Raw genomic sequence first — 23,114 nt, forward strand, 5'->3', positions numbered from 1 at the left:
GTAGAGAGAGAGACAGACAGAGAGACAGAAACAGAGAGCTTTATTTAAAGGCATTCGTTTACTAGATTATCAGGGCTGGCAAGTTCAAATCCATAGGGCAGGCCATCCAGAATGCAGGCTGGAAACTCCGGGGCAGGAGCTGTTGCTGCCACCTTGAGGCAGAATTTCTTCTTTCTCTGGGAAACCTGTTTTGTTCTTAAGGTCTTCCACTGATGAGATGAGACCCACCCACATTTTCGAGGGTAGCCTTCCTGACTTAAAACCAATTGATTGCAGATGTTAACTGACTGCAGATGTTAACTTCAGCTACAAAATACCTTTGAGGCAACACCTGAATTAGTGTTGGATTAAATAAGTGGATGTGAGAACTTAGCCAAGTTGACCCATGAAACTGATGATCACAAAATACAGAATTAACCTTCCAGTATGGTGATGCACACCTGTAGTACCAGCTACTTGGGAGGCTGAGTGGGGATGATTTCTTGAGCCGATGAGGTCAAGGCTGCAGTGAGCTGTGACTGCACCATGGCCCTCCAGCCTGGGCAACACAGTGAGATCCTGTCTCAAAAGATAGAAAAGGAAAAATTAACCTTCCAACTAGAGTGTGCAGCATTCTCCTGCCATTTTGGGCTGCCCAGACAGGCGACACTGACTGGCATCTCAAGAGACACAAGGCAATGGTGCTTGAGTCATTCCCAGACAGCAAGACACACACAGTGAGCTCTCAACCCTCTGCCCATGGGCCCTCTGAATATACATGGACAAAAATGAGAAACCTGTCCTCCAAAACTCCCAACCAAAGTAAGAGACCACAGGTTTAGAACTCAAGAGATGGTTTCAGCTCTTCTCGCTCCCTGTCCAACCCCATGTATGGCTGGGAAACGGAGGCCTGAGCAGGCGTCCATGTGACTCTCCCAAGTAGCAGAGGATGCAGGACTGCCATCAGGCCTACCTCATGTATTCTATTTGAAAACGCTGCTGTCCACGTGACTACAAACCCCACATGACTAGAGCCACCAGTTCCTCTTTACCCTGGTTCAGTTAGAAGGGACAAGGATTATTCAAATAATCCCCCCTTCATCTCAAAACCTGTCCATATCATATCAAGAAAAAAAGATCCATTGAACGTTTCTCATGTGTTATAGCAGGGTATTGATTTCAGAGAAGTTGAGATTTGCAGTCCTCAGGAACAGTGTCTCTGTGCATAGGTGGGGTGTATAGGGGAGTGGCACAAGGGCCCCCGGATCTGCTGCACCCCACCCTTCACTGGGGAGCCAGGTACCATGAGCTTTGGAAGGCGACCCAAGTATGGGCTGCTGCCCTGCAGTCCCAGCTCTGTGACTCAGGATGAACGCCCTTCCCCATCCATCCTCTAAAATGAACAGGGAGGGCTAATTGAGCCCTAAAATTCTGAGTGTTGGCAGATAATGATATTCTTCTGTGACTATGGAAGTTTATAGTTGTTATATTTTTCTGTCCATGACATCTCTTTGGTTTTAGCCATGACTTATTTGTGCCACGTCCTTGGTGTGACAGGCAATCCCCGATCACTTTATACTATCCATTACTTCCATTGTTCCTTTGGGAAAATGCTGCTTGCTTTCCAAAGCAGTTTTTAGAAATGCGTTACACAATGCCTGTGGTGTCGGTGACCTCATCCATCCTTGTCGCCTGGTGAAAGAGCTTCTGTGATTGTCGGGAGGATCATCTGAGAGCTCTCTGCCACCCGTGGCTTCTTAAAGCAATGGTCCTGAAGGTGCAGAGGTGTGGAAAGGCCGGAGAAAGAAAGGCCCCAAAGTTACACTGCCTCCGAGTCACCTCCATGTCACCGCAGATGCCACGGTGGGGAGGTGGGGTGACCAAAGGGGGCATTCCATATATTTGCAAGCACATCTCATAAACCACTGCACTCGCTTCCAAAGAAATCAATCCTCTTGGTACTTCCCGCGTGTCTTGGAGGCTTTTAGAATATTGGAATGTGTTCTTTCTTTGGAGAAATGCAAATTCCGGCCAAAGTTATCTCCCACCGTACGAAGGAAAGTCTCCTGAAAGTACCGGGTACATGGCACAAGCGGAGATATTGTGCAAGGGCTGGTGGTGACCATCGACAGGAGATTGCGGGAATCACCTAAGTGGGCTGAAGTGGAGGCCATGCCTTTGGAATGTGCAGGTTCTAATGTCTCTCCAGTGGCCTCCATCCACATTTTTCTCTTCAGGACAGTGTGTTACCAGCCTACAGTCTCAGTGGGCAGACACCACCTCCACTTTTTGTGGATGACACCTCCTGCCGGGGCTGTACAGGGAACTCAGAGGAGCCCTGAAGTATGTGGATAAATTTAGGCAGCTGTATTCGTGCGTTTTCATGCTGCTAATAAAGATGTACCCGAAAGTGGACAATTTACAAAAAAAAAAAAAAGAGAGAGAGAGAGATTTAATGGACTCATAGTTCCACGTGGCTGGGGAGGACTCACAACAATCATGGCAGAAGGTGAAAGGCACGTCTCACATGGTGGCAGACAAGAGAAGAGAATGAGAATCAAGCAAAAGGGGTTTTTCCCCTATAAAACTCTCAGGTCTCATGAGATTTATTCACTACCATGAGAACAGTATGGGGAAAACCACCTCATGATTCAATTATCTCCCACCGGCTCCCTCCCACAACTCTTGGGAATTATGGGAACTACAATTCAAGATGAGATGTGGGTGGCGACACAGCCAAACCATATGAGCAGCTGTGCTGCAAGCCAGGCCCCGGTGGCCGGGAGCTCGGTTCCTCAGGCGAACTCGGTGAGGCCCAGATGGCGTCGTAGATACACAGGACGTGAATTTGCTGTGTACATTCAACATCCCTCTAAAAGGCATGGCAACCAGTTCCACAGAGCAGGCAATTCCCTCTACCATGGGACTCATGAGCAGGGCTCCGTGGTGAGCGTGGCATGGGCAACCTCTGCTGCTGTGCACGGGCAGTCTTGGTTCCCAGCCAGAGTTTGAGGACGGGTTTCCTCACCACAAGCCACTCCTTCATCCGAGGCTGACTTAGAGAAGGAAATCCACTCCAATTCCAGTGCAAAAGCCACCACGCTTTCATTCTGACCACACAAATGTTCTCCCATAGGAGTTAACTTTACTGTTTTTAAGTGCCCTATTTATTTTTAACAAGTAATACACAGATGTGGAACAAAATTTAAAGGTATACAATGTGTTCCCCTCTAATTGCCATCCACGAGGCACTCAGTCTCCTCTCGAGAGATGAGTCCTGGATCAGGTTCCCTGCATGTCTCTCCAGAGACATCCATGTAAAGTAGACAGACACCAGAGATTCTGCCCATCTGCACCTTGATTTTCTGTGTTCACCGAGATGTATTAGAAACACGCATCGGCAAATACAGAGCTGCCTAACTCTTTCAGAAAGTGCGCGATGCCATTCCCTTTTGTGGATACGTGGTAATTTATTCAATCAGTTCCCTATTAGCAGGTGGTTTCCCATCCTTCACTCTTGCGATGCTGTGTGATTAACTTTGCAAGTCTGCCTCAAACACTTACCAAAAGATGTGTTGGATAAATTCCTGGAAGTACAATTCCTAAGTCAAAAGGTATGAGTGTTTTTAATTCGATAATTATTGCCAGCCAGTAGGTTTAATCAATGCATACCTTCACCTGCCATATATGAGGGTACCTAGTCAATAACAGCTATGGGAGAAAGCTCATTGTTTCACTTTGCACCCTCTAATGAAATGGGGCATATTTCAACATGTTTAATGGCCATTAGTGTATATATAGAGATATATATTTTTACCTCTTTCTCTGTTGATCTTTTTCTGTTTGATTTGGAGGCACTCTTTGTTTATTAAAGAAGAAATTAGTCCCTTGATTTGGGATAACTTTCCTTTTTTTTTTTTTTTTTTCCTTTGGTCATTACTATTTTATGAGTCTTTTTTCATTCAGAAGATTTTTTGTGGTTGATTTTATTTTATATATATATATATATAAATGTATATATATACACATCTGGATTTGGGATCAAAATTTTAAAAGCCTTCCCCACTCCAAGATTGCAAGTCTGCTGACTTGAAATTCCCACACTTTCCTTTCTCATACACACTGTATAAAATTTAACTGTACTGCAGCTAAACTGCTAAATACTGTCAGCCAAAATTAAGGCTATTGAGGCAGAAATAATTTGAGAAAGGTTTACTGGAAGCCAAATGTGAGGATTGTTCCAGGGTCGAAATAGTTCTACGAGAAAGTTTAGGAGCAGGGAGGGGAGGGCACTCCTTACATTGGAGTTGTCCTTTCCATCGGAGAGTACCAGGATGTCCCAAAGAGGTTACAATCATTAGCTTCAGATTACAACACAAACACAGGCTAAAGCATTCTATCTGCAAGACAACTGGCAAAACTTCATGATTCAGAGACAAACCAGGGCCTGGTGCACTGGTTCATGCCTGTAATCCCAGAGTATTTTGAGGCTGAGGTGGGGGATCCCTTGAGGCCAGAAGTTTGAGGTTACAGTGAGCTATGATCATGCCACTACACTCCAACCTGGGTCACAGATCAAAGCCCGTTTCCAAAAAATAAAAATGAATAAAACAGAAATAAATCAGTGTCCTTTTTCCATACTGATCTGTATGTCGACAGTAGGATGAGGTTACGAGAAGATTTGAGGGATTCACGAGAAGACCCTTTACTCAAGGACAGGATGCAAACCATGTATCACGAAACCTTCCCCAAGCAGATAACTCGGAAGGCTGCCAAGTGGGACCTGTAGGCTCTCAGCACCTACCCGTGGAATGACAGATCCAAGCTAGAAGGGATATGGACAATCCATAGGTCCCACCCTCCTGTTTCAGCAGTGAGAGAATTGAGACACCCTCGGGTGTCTCCTGAGGTCACCCAGCCACCTGGCCCCAGGGAGCACAGGCCCCAGGAAGCCCACCCTTTGTCTCCCCCAGATTCTGACCAACCGCCACATCATCTCTTTGCCTGGTTTCTCCGGGGAACCAGGAAAAGAGTTGAAGAGTAGCTTCTGCTTTATAATGTTCACATTCCATTTCTAGTTGAAAGTCAATTGATTTTTAAATAATGCATCGCCTAAGACTGTGGGTTTTGGCAGGAATTTCAAAATACAGATAAAATTCCAGAGAGTATAAAAGAGAAACACATTTACTGCCAATTTCTTTTGAGGGGAATAGAAAAACACATTTTTGAATAAGCTCACCCTGGGTTCAGTTTTCCCTGTGAGAAGGACACATGTTACAACAAGAAATTAAGGGCTCGTGAAGGAGAGGGGCCACCCTGTGCTCACCCCTACACAGCCCTGCTGGAAAACCCGGTGAACGGTGCCCAGATGCCTGGCTGGCTCCTGGGCTGGGAGGGGACATGGAGGGACAGTGGCCGTCAGGTTCTTTGTGGACACTGGGGATTAACTACTGCCTGTTCTCAGCTCACTGGTGTCCAGTCCATCAATAACCTCATCAATAACCTAACTTTGGTCAATTAGGTTGGAGTTGGAAGGCGGCTGATTTGCTGGCAAGAGGTTTTCTTTCTTCCTCTGTAAAATGGAGTCCTTCATCATCCATCGCAAGGAAACAACTCGCTTCCTAATGCCTCTGCATCAAGGAGCCATGCTCTGCAGCTCTTTGGTACCTTATCTCAAATAGATTCACGCGTCCTTCTGCTGACACGGTGGGTACCTCCCACTGTGCAGCACTCGGAGCATGGACACACACTCTAACTCCAGCTAGGGGAGGACGAAGCCACTTGCACCCGGGAGGCTAAGCAGGTCAGGCAAGTCCTCGCCTTGGAGGGGAGAGTCCTTATGATCCTCCCTGCCTCTGCTCCCACCAACGGGACAGGACGGACCCAGGAGGGGCGAATGGTATGTGGGGCGGGGGCGGTTTGTTCAGATGGAGTCATGAACCCCGGGTCCGTCTGGTCTTTTTTATTCACTGCATATTAAGCTGCATGTGGCCTATAGCTGGTCCCTGCCCTGCACACCTGTATGGCCTGGACTAGGCCCGAGCGCCTCAAGGGCCAAGCTGGGTCCTCCGGACCCCCTGGATTCCCCAGCGCCCAGGCCCGTCTCCAAAGAATTCCGCCCCCCCTTCCCGCTCCCCGGAGAGCAGGTCCCGACTTCTCAGGCGTCGGGGCTCGCCGCAGTCACGCTGCACACCCTCCCGACCTACGACAGCGCCCAGCCCGAGACTCGCGTCTCTCCCCGCGGCGCCGCCCAGGGCCCGGGCCTCGGAGCCCGGCTGCACCCCCTGCTGGCTGCTGGACGGAGGAGCCGCAGGAAGCGGGGAACGCGGGGCCGCGGGGAACGCGGGGGCCGGGCTGGCCGGAGTGAGCGGCAGAGGCGGCGGAGCGGCCGGGGTGCGCGTTAGAGATGGGGCGGCGCGGCTGGGGCGCGCCAGCTCCAGCCCTGGAACCCCGCGGGGTCCTAGACAACAGCGTCTTTGCGGCGTGGGCCCCTTTCTGCGGCTCCTCCTCCTGCGCGCTGTCGGCTCCGGGCCACTGGGGCTTCGAAGGGCGCCAGTTCCCTGCCCCACTTGCACGCCTAGGAGGGCGCAGGCCGCGTGTCCCTGTGGGTGGAAAGCCCCGGCAGCTTGCAAAGACCTCACGTCACAGAAACTTGCGACATTTGCCCCCGATGCGCGCGTCAGGTGCTCCGTCCCTTCTAGGTGGCAGAGGAGAGGGAAGGGTCCCGCCTGGTGGGGCCCTGAGAGCCAATGGGCTGCGGTGCGCGAGTGTGGACGCCGCCCCCGCCTTCTGCGTCTACAACCCGGGGTTCTGGGACCTTTGGAAACCGCTTTGGACGAAGCTGAGCATCTCTTTCCCCACGCTGACCTCCCCCATAGACTCTGGATGGGGGCAAATGAGGGTAAGGGGTGCCGTCACCGCTGGAGGTGGGTTTTCTATGCTCCACAAGACAAAAAATCTGTTAAGTTTAATTTACTGCAGTTTATGTTATTTTTTCTAAGTTTGTAATTTCCTCTTCCAAACGTAGAATTTATATTCACAGAACTAGAATTTATATTCATAGTGCTAGAATTTATATTCATAATGCTAAATACATATGCTTTTAAACTCTACCCCCTAATAAAAGCACAAGGCAGTCTCTCCCCTGAGGAATTCGAACCCGCCGCACAGTCCCCACTCCTGAGGTCACATCGCAGCTAAAAATTTGAGCAGGGAGTGAGGGACTTGTCTTTCCATGATATCTTGGATGTTACCTAACACATATACATATACATCACACATGTCATATGTGGTATAGTATGCACATGATACATGACATATTGATTTGAGAATTAGTTTGATTACCCATGGAGCCACTCCAGGGCAAGCCCTGTATTTAAGGATGTTGCCAGTATCCAGATTGTGTGCTGCAAAAGAGAGCAGTGGTAGACTGGAGGGAAGGACCCAGGGAGAGAAGGAGGGGAAAAAGGAAGAGGGAGGAAGTTTTTCCACGAAGCTGTTAGCCTGCAGTTTCCCTTGGTTGGTGAGCCCTGGGGTGCTATGGCCAGTACCCTGGAATATGCTTGGTCGGCTTCTTCTCTCCAGGTCCAATCCTCTCCGTGTTCTCCCTGGCCTGGAAGGGGAAGATGAGAAGATGAGCTGGGGCTTTAATTGTGTCCTAAGTATCAAAACTTTAGGCCAAACCACTCTGCCCAGCCTTGATGATGGGAAGGCCAAGGGTATGGCAACAGTGAGTGTCTCTATTTCCAGGTCGCAGTGAGGATCTGGAAGGTCAAGAGACAAGGTAGCCCAGCACCTGGCCCGCATTAAGGAAGGAGACCACTACTACTCCTGCTGCCCTCCTCCCCCTACCTTGCTTAGTTCACAAGACAGGAAGAAAAAGAGAAAGCAAAAAGAGAGAAAGAAAAGTAAGATAAATAGCCAGACAACCTCGGCACCACCACCTGGCCCTAGGAGTTAAAAAAAAGTAATAATAATAACATCAACCCCTGACCTAAACTACTTGTGTTATCTGTAAATTTCAGACACTGTATGAAAAAAAGCATTGTAAAACTTTTTGTTCTGTTAGCTGATGCATATAGTCCCCCAGTCACATTTCCCACGCTTGTTCGATTTATCACGAGCCTTTCACGTGGACCTCTTAAAGTTGTAAGCCTTTAAAAAGGCCAAGAATTTCTTCTTCGGGGAGCTTGGCTCTTAAGACACGAGTCTGCTGAAGCTCCCGGCCAAATAAAAAACCTCTTGCTTCTTTAATCCGGTGTCTGAGGAGCTTTGTCTGTGGCTCGTCCTGCTACATCATGATAAGCAATTTCTTCTTCGAGATGATGAAAAAAAAAAAATCCCTGGGTCAGTTCCTTCTTGAGGTGCTGGGCTCATAGCTAACCTTGTCATTTCCCCTCACTGCTGTCACCCAGCCTCCTGTGAACAAAGCATCACAACAGTCAGCATCACAAATCCCCATCAGCCCCATGCAGTTGTGCTGGAGCAGAGGCCATCAGCCTGGCCTTTGGGCTCTCCACAGCGCCCCGCCCAGCTGCTCAGGATGGCCAGGTCCATCCTCCATCTGACAATGTGTGCTCCCTGCACCTGGCCCCAGGATGTGTGCAGTAGGCTGAACTGTGTCCCTCTTGAAGTGCCTGTGCTAAAGTCCTAACCCCGAGTATCTCAGAATGGGAGCTCATGTGGAGGGAGGGTCTTTACCAAATTAAATTGAGTTGTTAGGGTGAGGCATCAGCCCATGTGACTGGTGTCCCTACAGAAAAAGGGAAATGTGGCGACAAACACACACACACAAGGACAACACAGTGTGACCATGAACATGGCCATGGACAAGCCAAGGAGAGAGGCCTGGAACCGTTCCTCCCCACCCAGCCCTCAGAGAGGACCAGCCCTGCCCACACCTTTACTTTGGACTTCCCACCTCCGGAACAGAGAAACAATCCATCTCGGTTGTGTAAGCCTCTAATTTGTGCTGCTTTGTGATTGCAGCCCCAGGAAACTGAAACAATGAGCCAGCAGGCAATGAAAAGGGCAGGCCCACCCCAGGCCAGCTTCAAAGTGAGTCATCTTCCCCTCTCCTTTCCTGAGAGGTGGCCACCTTCGCCTGCTGTCCCAGCTCACACCAGACACCGTGCCCAAGTACTGGCCAGTCCCCAAAGGGCATGGGAGAAAAGCCATCCATCCCTGAAATTCACAGGGAAGGCAACCACTCAGCACCCACTTATCTTAGGAGCGTCCTGAAAGGGGATGCAATCAAGCCAGTTCAATTTGGAATTGCTTAAAAATGTGGATTTTAAGCAGAATGTAAAAAGGAATGATTTCAGACAGTGCTAGTGAGGTTTTATTTTTTTACTTTTTACAACTCCTAGGAAATCCAGAAAGTTCACTCTAGAGAAGCTTGTTTGGCCAAACCTTGCTTTGGGTGGTGAAGACAGAATATGATGTCCCGGATCAGCGTGTGGTGACTTTGGAGGTATTTACACGCAGCTCACTCCAGCTCTGCCACTGGGCTGGCTGAGGTGGCTGCAGTACACGGGGCCCATCCTGAATCCCAGGTTCCTCACATGTGAACAGCATGAAAAGTGCCTCTCAGACATCCACAGGTGTGCAGGGTTAGAGTGGGTGAGTGTCCTAGTGTAGACTCAGCGGAGTGGAGCTAGGGTGTGGGTAGTGGTGTTCTGCCCCTGCTTGCTACCCAGCCCTCCCTCTCCCTCAGACCTGGCCTCGGCCCTCAGGCAGACCCCTGTCTTCTCTTCCACCCCCTCCTTCCTCCTCCCTGGCACTCAGCCTTGCTCCTCTACTCTCTACCCTCCCTCCCCAGGCAGCGCCTCAGCTTGGTCAGCTCCCTTAAGTGCTGTGGCTCCCTTAGGACAAGGCTCTGTCCCTCAGAGCACTGAGCGCCATCTAATGCTGGCCTCTTGGAGACGTTGTATTCACCAGGTAAGATGGATTCACCATTGCACCCCAGAGTGCCTGGCGCACAGCAGGGGCCACATAAATACATCTGCTGGGCGCACGAATACTTCCTCCTTCCTTGCCACCAGCCAGCATCACAACCAGCCTGGCCAGGCTCCCAGCCCAGCCCAGCCCAGCCCAGCTCAGCAGCTAACCCCAGCCTACAGAGTGTTACAGGCCAAGAAAATGGGGGTCATGACCAACTCAGTATACCACTGGAGGCTCTATCAGTGAATGGAAAAATGTTCTCATGAAAGCAGGATGTTGGAAAACTGACAACTGCATCTGCCCCCAGAGGGAGGGCTGAGGGCAGTCACGCCCTGTTCCTTGTGATAGGAACATCTGACGCCTGTTGTATGAAGAACGCAATTATGTGCACCTGTGATTAATTAAGCAACTGACCAACCATTACCTCTCCCTCCGTGCTCTTTCTCCCTAATAAATACGAAGGGCTGTGGAAGCTCAGAGCTGCCTTTGCTCACTAGAAGCGAGGAGCCCCCGACCCCTTCTTTTAAAACAGATCCTCTTGTCTTTTTACTTCTGCGTTCAGCCGCCTTCGTTCACTCCCGTAGAAACCGTCAGCAATAGCACAGCGTTCATCACATCCATGTGGGAGCTCTCAGGGACCCTCTTCTTTACTATGTAGTAAGTATTTCCTGAACACCTCGTGCCGACCTCACCAGACACAAGGCACCCGGAAGCCTCCGTGGACAGAACGTGCTCATGGAGCTGGTGTTCCACTAACAGGACAGATGCCTTAGAAGGTCATCACAAACAGGGACTTTGGACTGCAAGTTGCGGTAAGTCCCATGAATGAAACCAACAAGTTGCCAAATGGAAAGAACCAGAGGAGCTCAGTGTGGACGGGTTAAGCAGTGGCCCCTGGGGGAAGGGAAATTGAAACTGAGACCTGAGCGACTAGAGGCTTGGCGAAGTGATTTTGGGGATGCAAGGGGTGGAGCGAGGGGATGAGATCCTTCCACGCACAGGAACAGCATGTGCAAAGTCCCTGGTTTGGAGTCAGAAGGACCTCTCCTGTGACCGGCCTGGGGGCGTGGCACCAGAGGAGTGGGCGGGGCCAGTCGTGTGGGTAGGGCCATCGCTGGCGCTGGGGTCGGGGTGGGGGCTTCCTGGCCACAGCAAGGAGCCTGAGCTTGCTTGGAATGTCCTCATCTTTAAAAAATTGCTTCACCACGTTTTGGTAGAAAAATGTGGACTCCAAATCAGGAAACCTGGGTTTCCCACTGGGCTGCCCCTAAATGCAAATCTTTTTAAGTGACCCTAATTTCTTGGGGCAGATGAAAACTCCTTTCCCGAAGCGCCTCACAGATCTTGTGTGAACATTAAAGGATGAGCCGGAAAGCCGTTGGGAAAGCCACAGTGCCATCCAAGGAGAGTGATGGCCACTCCAGATGCTGTCCTTGTGAGGCAAGAGAGAAACTCCAGCTCCATCCCCCAGCAAGCCCCTCTGCCTGAACCTCAGCTTCTTCACAGAAGACGAGCCAGGTCATGATACCACCAGGGAGTATGTTTCCATGTTGAATTGAGACACTAAGCCCTTGGCAAATGTTGGCTACGAAAAAAGGGGGCTCCAAGACGGGACCTGTGGTTCAGGTAGAAGACGGTGAACAAGCATTGCCTGAATCAGAGTTCGCTACTCTGGTTACGCAGGTGTCCCCTGTGGACTGGTCAAAAGCCCTTCCCTGACCACTGAGGGAGGGAGGCAAATCAAAGACCCCCACGCACCTCCCGCATGGATGGCCAGAGCGCTGGTCCCACCTCCTTCCTTCCAAACTGCAACCCGGATCAGCACAGCGGAGAAGTCTCCTGTGGCTGGGACTAGTCTGGGATCACACAGAACACTAGATGCTGGGGATTTGTTCACCAACATTCATTCAACAAACACTTACTAAGGCTAACACCGGGAATAGAGACAAACTTCCCTGTCCTCATGGAGCTTGCTTTCAAAAGGGAAGGAGGCAGACAGTAAACAAAACAATCAAATCAATATAAAGCATGGTGCAGAAAAGGTGTGATGCCACCCTCTTGTGTGAGTTTAGAACAAGCAGAAGATATTGTTCCAAGAATTAATTTCAGCTGGTGAAAGAGTGCAGGCAAAAAACCTGATCTCGGACTTTCAGGTGTTGCTTAAGAACATAGTTGCAGTTTTTGTTCTGATTCTTTGTGCATCTTGCACTAGTGAAAGATTCTGCCATGACTGCCACCTCTGGAGACGTCACAGCCAGCACAGCCGTGACCAGGGATGAACTTGGCCGTCATCCAGCAGCACTATGGGAGGACCAGCTGCTGTAAGTGAAGGTCGTCATCCATCTGATTTGCTGGCTTTTTGCCACTACTGCGGTTGAAGTCTTAAGAGTAGCCACCTTTTCTGTACTCAGACCTTCACTTCGCTGGATGTCAGCACGGCAGTGTCAGCAGCTTGATCAAAGACAAACACCGCCACTTCTCTGGATCAGAAGCACATGGAAAGCCACTTTCCAAGAAGACCCAGCTAATCCAAAAGTACCCATATCCCTGTAGCATCCTCTTGGCTGGATGTCACTACTCCTTAAACTTGTACCACTTTGAAGAGTAAAAGTTTAAATTCATTCATAGTATCATTTTTTAGTTTTTAGTGTAAGTGGAGCTGTTTATTGGCCATTTGTATGTCCTTTTTTTTTTTTTGTAAATTACCTCTTTGCCAAATTTTCTCTCAAATGACTCATCTTTTTCTTATTGATTTGCAGAAGCTATTTACATATTATGGATGTGGAGTATCTAACATACACAGCAAATACTTTCTCCCAGTGTGTCACTTTTTAAAAAAATTCCTTATGATGTCTTTCATCCTTATAAAATTATTAAGCTATTGGGAGCTTTTATGCCTTTTCAGTTTATTTTCTTACATAGATAATTATCTGACGTGCAAATAGGGACAGTGTTAGTCTTATCTTCCCAAGGCTGCACCTCAGACGTGGAATGTTGACAGCAATATCTGTTACCTTGTTCCTGTTTTTAAGATTTCACTGTTAAGGCCAGGCATAGTGTTCACGCCTGTAATCCCAGCACTTTGGGAGGCCGAAGTGGGTGGATCATTTGGAGCTAGAAGTTCGAGACCGCCTGGCCAACATGGAGAAACCCTCTCTCTATTTTTAAATACATTTAAAATATTAACAATTAAAACATTTTACCATTAGTATGATGCTTGATAAAGGATTTCCAATACATACTCTTAGATATCAAGTTAAATAAGTTTCCTTTTACTCTTGTTTATTGTTTTGTGTTTTGTTTGTTTTGTTTTTTTGGTTTTTTGAGACAGAGTCTCGCTCTGTCACCCAGACTGGGGTGCAGTGGTGCAATCTCGGCTCACTGCAAGCTCTGCCTCCTGGGTTCACGCCATTCTTCCGCCTCAGCCTCCCGAGTAGCTGGGACTACAGGCACCCGCCACCACATCCAGCTAATTTTTGTATTTTTAGTAGAGATGGGGTTTCACCTCGTTAGCCAGGATGGTCTCGATCTCCTGACCTCGTGATCCTCCCACCTCGGCCTCCCAAAGTGCTGGGATGACAGGCTGTTGTTCGTTATTTTTAAAAATAAGGAATGAATCTTGGATTTTAGTGTATCAATAATTATATTTTAGTTCTTCTTTAACTGCATAATATTCCTTATAATTCCTTATGTCATATTAAAGATGTAAATTTCTATTTATTTTATCATACAAATGATTCATAAATGTATAAGCATGTCATCATATGAGAGTATACTTCCTTATGTTTCATGAATGCATCGTGACATGCTCATTGTTTTAATCACTGCTCAATTTGTGCCACTGATGTTTTCTGAGGCCTGTTTATGTCGGCGATGGTAAGAGTGTTAGCGTTTCCTCTGTGGGTACCTTCATCTACCATGAGTCTCCTGGATATGCTAGCATCACAGAATGGCAGGGGGACATTTCCAGCTTTTTCTATAGAATGAGTTTAACATAGAAACTAGATCTTCCTTGAAAATTTGGTAACACTTACCTGGAAACCTCCCTGGCCTAGTGCCTCTTTTCTGGGGGATAAATGGTATGAAAATGGGTAGATCTCCAAATGCTTTTTCCGTTTTTCTATGATTATTATTCCTACTCAGGCTTTTCTCTTCTTGGAACAATGCTGCTAACTTGTGCTTACTTGGATATTTCTACTTCTTGTATGTTTTCAAATCCATTGGTGTGCAAGTGGACTTAGTATGTTCTTGCAAGTGTAAGAGTCTCTCCATTAGTGTAATGAACTTTCTGTTTTCCTTGAGCAATTAACAAAGATTTCTCTATTTTATTGGTCTTACTCAGAAGAATAAGCTTCTGAGGTTGATCACCCATACTGTGTGTTCTATCTCATTATTCTGGGTTTACTCAAGCTTGTTAATTGATACTCAAATCTCTGTATTTTGTCAATTTCTGTTAGATGCTAGTATTAAAATTTCTTTATATAATCATAGATTTGTCTATTTCTTATTTTATAGGTAACAGTTTTTGCTTTTTCCAATATTTTGTTGTAAGGTGTTGTTTTAAGTTCTTTTTGAATTATTTTGCATTTTTTGGTTATTGTTGTAAGGTGCTTTTCTAAGTTCTTTTTGGATTATTTTGTATTTTTTGGTTATTGTTGTATGGTGCTTTTTAAAGTTCTTTTTGAATTTTTCTGTGTTTTTTGGTTATTGTTGTAAGGTACTTTCTTAAGTTCTTTTTGAATTATTTTGTATTTTTTGGTTATTGTTGTAAGGTGCTTTCTTATTTTTGAATTATTTCGTATTTGGTGATTGTTGTACGGTGCTTTCTTAAGTTCTTTTTGAATTATTTTGTATTTGTGATGATTGCTGTAAGGTGCTTTTTTACGTTCTTTGTGAATTATTTTGTATTTGTGGTGATTGTTGTACGGTGCTTTTTTACATTCTTCGTGAATTATTTTGTATTTGTGGTGATTGTTGTACGGTGCTTTTTTACGTTCTTTGTGAATTATTTTGTATTTGTGGTGATTGTTGTACAGTACTTTTTTACGTTCTTCATGAATTATTTTGTATTTGTGGTGATTGTTGTACGGTGCTTTAAGGTTAAGTGCTGTCACGTGTTCTTGACAGGTTATTCCTTTTATAAATATCAAATGTAGAAAGTTTCCCTGTCCTCCCATTTACTGTGCCTTGCGATGAAGTATGGTTTTTTGATATATTGACATACCTAATACCTATCATAATTTAAAACACACATACTCCTTGACCAATAAATATGACTTCTAGGAATTTATTCGAATGCACACACATGTGCAATATTTGAAATGAAAGGTACAACGTTATTCATTGCAGGCTTTGCAGGTAATAACAAAGGATTGGAAGAAATCCACATATGTATTCACAGGGGTCTGGATAAACAAGGGACCCTCTGCCACTCTGGAAAGAATGAAACTACTTATGTACCAATAGGAAATGATCTGTCAGACCTATGATTAAACAAAAACAAATCCTAGGAACAAAACATTCTGAACAGATGTCAATATTTGTTTAACAGAGGTGGGCAAGCTGGCTCATGCCTATAATCTCAGCACTTTGGGAGGCCAATGCAGGCAGATCACTTGAGGTCAGGGGTTTGAGAGCAGACTGGCCAACATGGTGAAACCCCACGTCTATGAAAAATACAAAAATAGCTGGGTGTGGAGGTGCATGCCTGTAATCCCAGTTACTGGGGAGGCTGAGGCAGGATAATCACTTGAACTTGGGAGGAGGAGGTTGCAGTGAGCCAAGATCATGCCACTGCACTTCAGCCTGGGCAACAGAGTGACAACCTGTCTCAAAAAAAAAAAAAAAAAAAGTTTTAACGGGAGAAAATCATATCTACCTATCTGCACAGAATATCTTGAGGGATGGACGGGAAACTGTTACTGTTGGCTGCCCACAGAGGATGCGGCTGAGCAAGGGGGTAGAAGGGAGCATTTCACAGAGCTGAATCTCTCAAATATTGAACTCCGTGTTTAACTATTCAAAACATAATTAAAATTAAGTGTCCACACCTGCATCTTGCATTAGCATTTGCCTATGTATGTCAGTTTCATTTCCATTTTGTGAGCTGTTTTGCATTTTCTGTTTAGTATGTATTCTCGCTATTTCTAATCTTCTAACCTTTTTTTTTTTTTTTTTTCTGTTTTTTTAGAAGGAGTCTCGCTCTGTCACCCAGACTGGAGTAGTGCAGTGGTGAGATCTCGGCTCACTGCAAGCTCTGCCTCCTGCGTTCTTGCCCTCCTGCTTCAGCCTCCCAAGTAGCTGGGACTACAGGAGACCGCTATCACGCCTGGTTAATTTTTTTTTGTGTATTTTTAGTAGAGACGGGGTTTCACTGTGTTAGCCGGGATGGTCTCGTCTTGATCTCTTGACCTCGTGATCTGCCCGCCTTGGCCTCCCAAAGTGCTGGGATTACAGGCGTGAGCCGCCGCCCACCCACCGCCTTCGATCCTTTTTTCTCCCTTTCTTCTCCTTCCCTAGACTGATGCAATTTTGTGACTTTTCTTTTCTAGTGATTTGGAGGTTATACTTCCTGTTTCTGTCTCCTCATTACTCAACCATGTGAACAGATGTATTGAAGTGGTGCAGCAGATAAGGAGGTATTCAGGGCTGGAGCTGTCCAGGAGCTGAGACAGTGTCAGCTGGGAGCTGAGACACTCAGAGAGTTCCCCCAGCTGAAGAAAGTCTCCCTGCCTAAGGTCGTGATCTTTCCCAGGGCAGCCCACACCCCACATCTAATGACTGGTTAATATTGGAGGTGCGGTGTCAACTCTCACCTCAACTCTGCCAAGTCATGCAGCTCCAGAGTGCCCCATGGGACCCGCTGGGGCCTGTCATGCCTGCAACACAGCCCCGTGTCTCCTGGAGCCCCATCCACCCAACCCTGCGTCTTTCACTCGGCTGCTGGGAATGATCCAAACTTCCTGCACGCACATCTCTAGCAGCAGCGTTTCCCAGGGAACCTGGCTTCCAAACACTGATTTCTCTGACAAGTTCTAACACACACCGTTACAGACAAATGGGCAGTGCCGCTCGTGAAAGGCGATACAAAGAGGCTTATCTGTATATTGGTTCTGGTAATATCCCATTAGTACATTCTCTGGACCCTTTATATAGTAGTAGTTGTTTAAAATGGGTTGCAATTTTAGAGATCTTGATACTGGAAAATGTCATTTGTTGTAACCAAAATCCACCTGGAAAAGCATACCACAGATATTTCCATTTTAATTGTAAAAAGTGAAGTCGTTCTCTTGATACCAACAGTGATCTTATAAATAGCCTAATTACCTAATTAGAACACAAATTTGCATCAATTGCCAGGTGCCTGGATACCTGGAGCACAGGGCCAATGTTTTCTAGTTTTTATTAGTTTTTCATAAGGTACTTTAACATAATCTTTGATGTTGAAGATTGGCATTGAGGAAGTGAGAGGTAGGTAGTAGAAATTCGTGTTTGACATTAAAAAGCAGTAATGCAATTCTGTTTCCTGCTGCAACCAGCTCCCGGGTGCCCTGCCACTAACAGCTCAACAGAAGGGCATGAGGCACCTCTTCCCAGACTGACACAAGGAAATTAGAACAAGAATATATGAGCTATGTGATGCTCCTTGGTTCTCAGGGCTGTGATTCAATGACTATGTTAGTTTCTGCTAGTACTGAAGATTTTGCAGCAGCCGAATATGTGAGCAAAGACGACATTTAAGTTCTATATGCTTCACCCACCTCATCTTTGGATCCCCCAATCAAAAAGTTTTATTTGCTAGCAAATAAATAAATGATTATCAGTAAATGTGCAGTCTTAGCACCTCGCACGCCAACCAGCCCCCACCTTGAAACACAAGCTGTCGGGTGCCATTCTCAGTGCACATATGTTGGGGTGATCAGATCCAACACCAGGTCGTGGGGGCGACAAAGTATGGCAGAGTCAAAGGATTGAGAAAAAGTTTGAGACGTAAATTGGGACCAGGGGGGCATCGCGATCGTGGAGGCTGCGAAGGCCCCGAGCTCTGGGAGCCCACGCTGTTTATTGGTAATCCAACAGAGAAACAGGCAGCGAGAATGTGGGGGTCAAAGGGCGCGTTGCATAAAGCACATGATTTACAGTTGTGGATGGTTTAGCATTTGCTCTGCTACTTGAGAAAATGGAGAGCAGGTTCTTTTAACTCAACATACAATCAATCCTGGGAGAGCAAGGAGCAAGGAGCCAGCAAGTCTAGACACATTCCAGAGCCATGAGCCCTGATTTCTATCCAAGCCACCAGGGATTTTATGCCCTGGGCTTAGATTACGGTTCATCAGGGCAGCCTTCCACCCTTTAGCACAGAGCTTGGTGTTCCAAAAGCCAAAAGGGGTTTTAGACCCTGGCCCCCAGACATGTTCCAAGACTCTTTTACATTATGTCGGACATGCAAGTCCTGCCTTGGCTTCTTCCAACACTCAGCTTTTTCCCAACACACATATTCACTAACTCAGGCCTCAGCACACCTTTTCGGGTAGGTGCTACCATCTGCCCATTTTATAATGAGGTAATAAAGGCCCAGAGATGTTAAGAAACTTGCCCAGGGCCATACAGTCAAGAAGAAAGGGGCTGTATCAGTCATCTATGGCTCTGTAACAAATTATCCCAGGATGTAGTGGCTTGAAACAATACTTAATATCTCACAACTTCTGTAGTCAGGAATGCTGGCTTAACTAGGTCTTCTGCTTCAAAGTCTCTGTAAACTAAACTTCTAAGCCCCCTGCTGACTGAATGGACTCCTTGTGGTCAAGAGGACCCCAGAAAAACCTTAAAACTCAGCTCCCAGCCATAATGAGATGTGAGGTCAGACACACCTCATTCTACCCCTTCCCTTTTGTGGTTTAGACACAACTGACCGACATTAATGTTAAAATAGAGAACGTAAGACTGGCAAATGGACTCTGTGGCAGTAAGAGATCAGATTGTAAACAGGACCCAAAGCCATGCCAGGCAAGGGTTAAGTCACACATCCCTACCCGTTCTTCTAACCACCATGGCTTTTTCTTTTTCTCTAGCAACTAAACAAGCACTGGCCTTGAGATACATTAAACAATTCCAGCTCATCCGGCTCGGAGACATTAACTAACTGACCCCGTTCCACCGGCCATAACTGCAGCTTTGACTTGAACTTACTGAAATCTCTTTGTAGTACTACAAAGAGCCTGTAGTGGCCGGGCGCGGTGGCTCAAGCCTGTAATCCCAGCACTTTGGGAGGCCGAGACGGGCGGATCACGAGGTCAGGAGATCGAGACCATCCTGGCGAACACAGTGAAACCCCGTCTCTACTAACAAATACAAAAAAAAAAAAACTAACCGGGCAAGGTGGCGGGCGCCTGTAGTCCCAGCTACTCGGGAGGCTGAGGCAGGAGAATGGCATAAACCCGGGAGGCGGAGCTTGCAGTGAGCCGAGATCAGGCCACTGCACTCCAGCCTGGGCGACAGAGCCAGACTCCATCTCAAAAAAAAAAAAAAAAAAGAAAAAAAAAAAAAAAAGAGCCTGTAATACAAAGAGATTGATTTCAGTAACTTTCTCCTGACCATGAACTGGTCCTGGCTGGCTGCACACTTGGACACCTTCATGTCCTGAAAAGACCTTTTGACATATAGGGTCTAACTGTAGTACATTTAAATGTTAAGTCTCCATCCCAAAGTGAACATGGGTGGTATGTTACACGCATGTTTGTCCCGTACACATGTGCCAGGACCATCACGAATATTCATAGCTCCTCCTGTCACCTGTTCAATATGCATGTTTAGCCAACCAGTTCAACCTTAAAGCTCCTGTCCCAGCTTCCCTTCCTCCAACGTGTTTCTCTCTGGTCTTGGCTGGAGGCTGTGCTTCCCAGGCTGCAGGATGGCCACCTTGCAGGCTGAAACCTTTGCAAGAAATAAAGTCTCCTCTGTTTTCTAAATGTATTCATTGTGGTTGATATGGTTTGGCTGTGTCTCCACCCATATCTGATCTTGAATTGTAGCTCCCATCATTCCCATGTGTTGTGGGCGGGGCTTGGTGGGAGGTAATTGAATCATGAGGGCGGTGATTTCTCACACTGGTCTCATGGTGGTGAATAAGTCTCACAAGGTCTGATGGTTTTATAAATGGGAGTTCCCCTGAACAAGCTCTCTTGCCTGCCACCATGTAAGACGTGATTTTCCTCCTCATTCACCTTCTGCCATGATTGTGAGGCCTCTCCAGTCATGCGGAACCATGGGTCAATTAAATTTCTTTCCTTTATAAATTACTAGTCTCGGGTATGTCTTTATTAGCAGCATGAGAACAGGCTAATACAGTGGTTTTGTATTTTTAAAGTTAACATCTCTCAAGAAGTGGGTCAACTCAAGCCTCAACTAGGGCAGGATCTGTTTCCAAGCTCACGTAAGGGGTTGTTGGCTGGATTAGGGTCCAAGGCAGTTGCTGGACTAAGGGCCCCAGTTCTTTGCTTTTCCAATGCCACACCTTACTTCATCACAGTAAGACAGGTGTGAGGACTTTTCCCAGCAGGCCCAAGGCCACGCTCCCTAAAAAGGCCTGAATGCAAGACTGGACCTTAGTTGGCCTCTGGGAACTTGGATTTTGGGAGTGTTCCCACCATCCCAACTGATAAGTGGTTCACTGTACCTAAACTGTTTATGCAAACAATACGCTGAGTGCCTGCTTTCCCTGCCACGGTCTGGAATGTTGGAGGTGCAAGACAGAAGGTGCCCACATGACCCCTGTAAGCTTCCTGAGCACTGAGTCTCTAATGAGCTTCCCTAAAAGACAACACTTTCCATGTGTAATCACAACTCACTGGGGGAATCAAGTGTGTCCTGTTTGATTCCTCTGGGAGAGGACTCTCAGAAGCCTGCACCTGTTTTTTTCTAGATGTTACCCCATGTGCCTTTCCCTTTGCTGCATTCATTCACAAGCCTTTTGTGTAATAAATCATAGCAGAGTAGGACTATGTGCTGAGTCCTGGGAGTCCTCACCAAACCCAGGGGTGGGTCTTGGGGACCCCAACACAGCACAAGAGTATCACCACCAAGACAGAAGTCGTAGTCTTCTATATAATCTCATTGGAAGTGACACCCCATCGTCATTCTATGAATTAGAAGCAAGTCATAAGGTGCAGCCCACACACATAGGACAATGCACCAGGACATGAACCCCAGAGGCACGGGTCAAAGGGGCTGTTGTGGAGGCCCGTAGGCCACCGCGGCAGAGCCAGCAGTCAAGCCCCTCACCCTCCATCCCAGGCTGCTCAGCATTCGCCAAAGTGAGCAAGAACAGAGACGTCCCAAACCCACTTCCTGAGAAGTGCTAGGGAATGGAGCGCCATTTGCTAGGGTGAAGCGTGTATATATACAATCCCAGACTGGTGGATGCCCAGTAAGAATTTTGTCCTCTGGGCTCACAGAGACACAGATATCTCTTTTGCAGCACTTACTCACTTCCTAACTGAATAGATCTAAGATTACCACGTTTTAATAGAGAGGGCCCCTGCCTTACAATTCAACTCATGACCTTTTGGCTTTATGGTGGTAGGAAAGCAACACATATTCATTGGAAACTGTACTTTGGATTTTGATCTCTACCTGGGCTGGTGATCTGAAGTCGATATCCTTGTGACGTTGGGCCGTGGTCCTGAGTTGCTCCATCAGCCACGTGATCACAAAGGTCAACAACCAACCCTCTGCAGGGGACTGTGTTACCAGATGATTTTCCCAACTGCGGCATGAACTGTTCTGAGCATGCTAAAGGTAGTCTAGGTGTACTTAATGCACTTTGATGTAGGACATTTTCAACTTATGCTGGCCTTATCAAGACATAATCCCATTGTCAGTTGAAGAGCATCTGTATTTAAAATCTTGTTAACGTTGGCCCCAGTCCACATAGATCCCCTCCTCAGAGACAACCAATACCGTCAATTTCTTCTGTATCCTTCCAGTTACTTTATGCAAATTCAAAAGCACGTCTGTCTCTAAGCCTGCGTATTTCCCCCTTTACACAATGGCATCAGAATGCACATTCTTCTCTACACCTTGCTTTTTTTTCTTCGTGGTCACTGGACTGCAGGACACAGTGAGCTGCTTTAGCCCCTTTGCTGGCCACAGTGTCCACTTGGGGGCGCTGCACCATTCGTATCCCAGTGCCTCGTTGTGGATGCTGAGGGGCTTCTGGGTTTCTGCTATTATCAACAACATTGCATCAGATGACTCTGCATTTGACTCATCTGCGGGCCTGTGAAGTGGACTTGCTGGCTCAAAGTTATCCTTTTTTTTTTTAGGAAATTTACTTTATTCATCTACTCTACAGGTATGTCAAAGTTCAAAGGAAACAAAGAGTTTTCCGTAAAAAGTTTTTCTCCCATTTAAACACCCCCACCAGAAGGCAACTGCGATTCCCAGCCCATGGGGCTGGCTACTTCAGAGAGGCCCTCATCACAGACAAGCCTGCCTGGGCAGAAGCGAAAAATCCTTCTTCAGCCAGCGTCTTTTCTTCTGCAGTGCACTCTTTGGGAATCGGAAGACCCTTATCAAAATGCTGATTAAAGTTAGAGAAAGAAAACCCTTCAGGTTAGGAACAGTCTTCTCCTGAATGTTTCCTCAGGCTTATCCATGCACCGTAACTGTCCACCTTATTTATCAAGTTTTAAGTTTTCTTCTCCCTGTGTGGTCTGTGCTTGCTAGCTGCTGCTCTGTTGTCTTTGACCTCTGTGTCCAATGCTGGAGGCTGCCCTCAGGTGCTCACAGGTCTGGTTGCCCTCAGGTCTGGTTACCCGGGGTTGTCTACTCTAACAAGGCAAGGTGCTCACAGGCAGTGCTGTGAGGAAGTGACTCCTTGCTTTGAGCGTAGCTACAGGGTGATAAGAGTGGGCCATTTCCCAGGAACCCTAAGGCCGCTATCTTACGGCTTTTCTGGAGCTGGACAGTTTCCCCAGAGAAGTATCTTCCAACAATCTCCTTCTATAGACCAAGATCTCACTCCCCTAAACGTTCTGGGGGCTGAGGGAGGACAAGGATGCCGAGAGCACTAACCCCATCCCCACACACCTGTGTGGCCCCCAGGTCCCCAACGTGCCCGGTGTCCCCAGTCCAGGGCCTGGACCAGCAAGTATCCTTTATCGATAATGGGGCAGGTACAAGGACACTGAAAC

The sequence above is a fragment of the Theropithecus gelada genome, chromosome 6 (genome assembly GCF_003255815.1).
Source record: "Theropithecus gelada isolate Dixy chromosome 6, Tgel_1.0, whole genome shotgun sequence".
In the NCBI taxonomy this organism is placed as follows: Eukaryota; Metazoa; Chordata; class Mammalia; order Primates; family Cercopithecidae; genus Theropithecus; species Theropithecus gelada.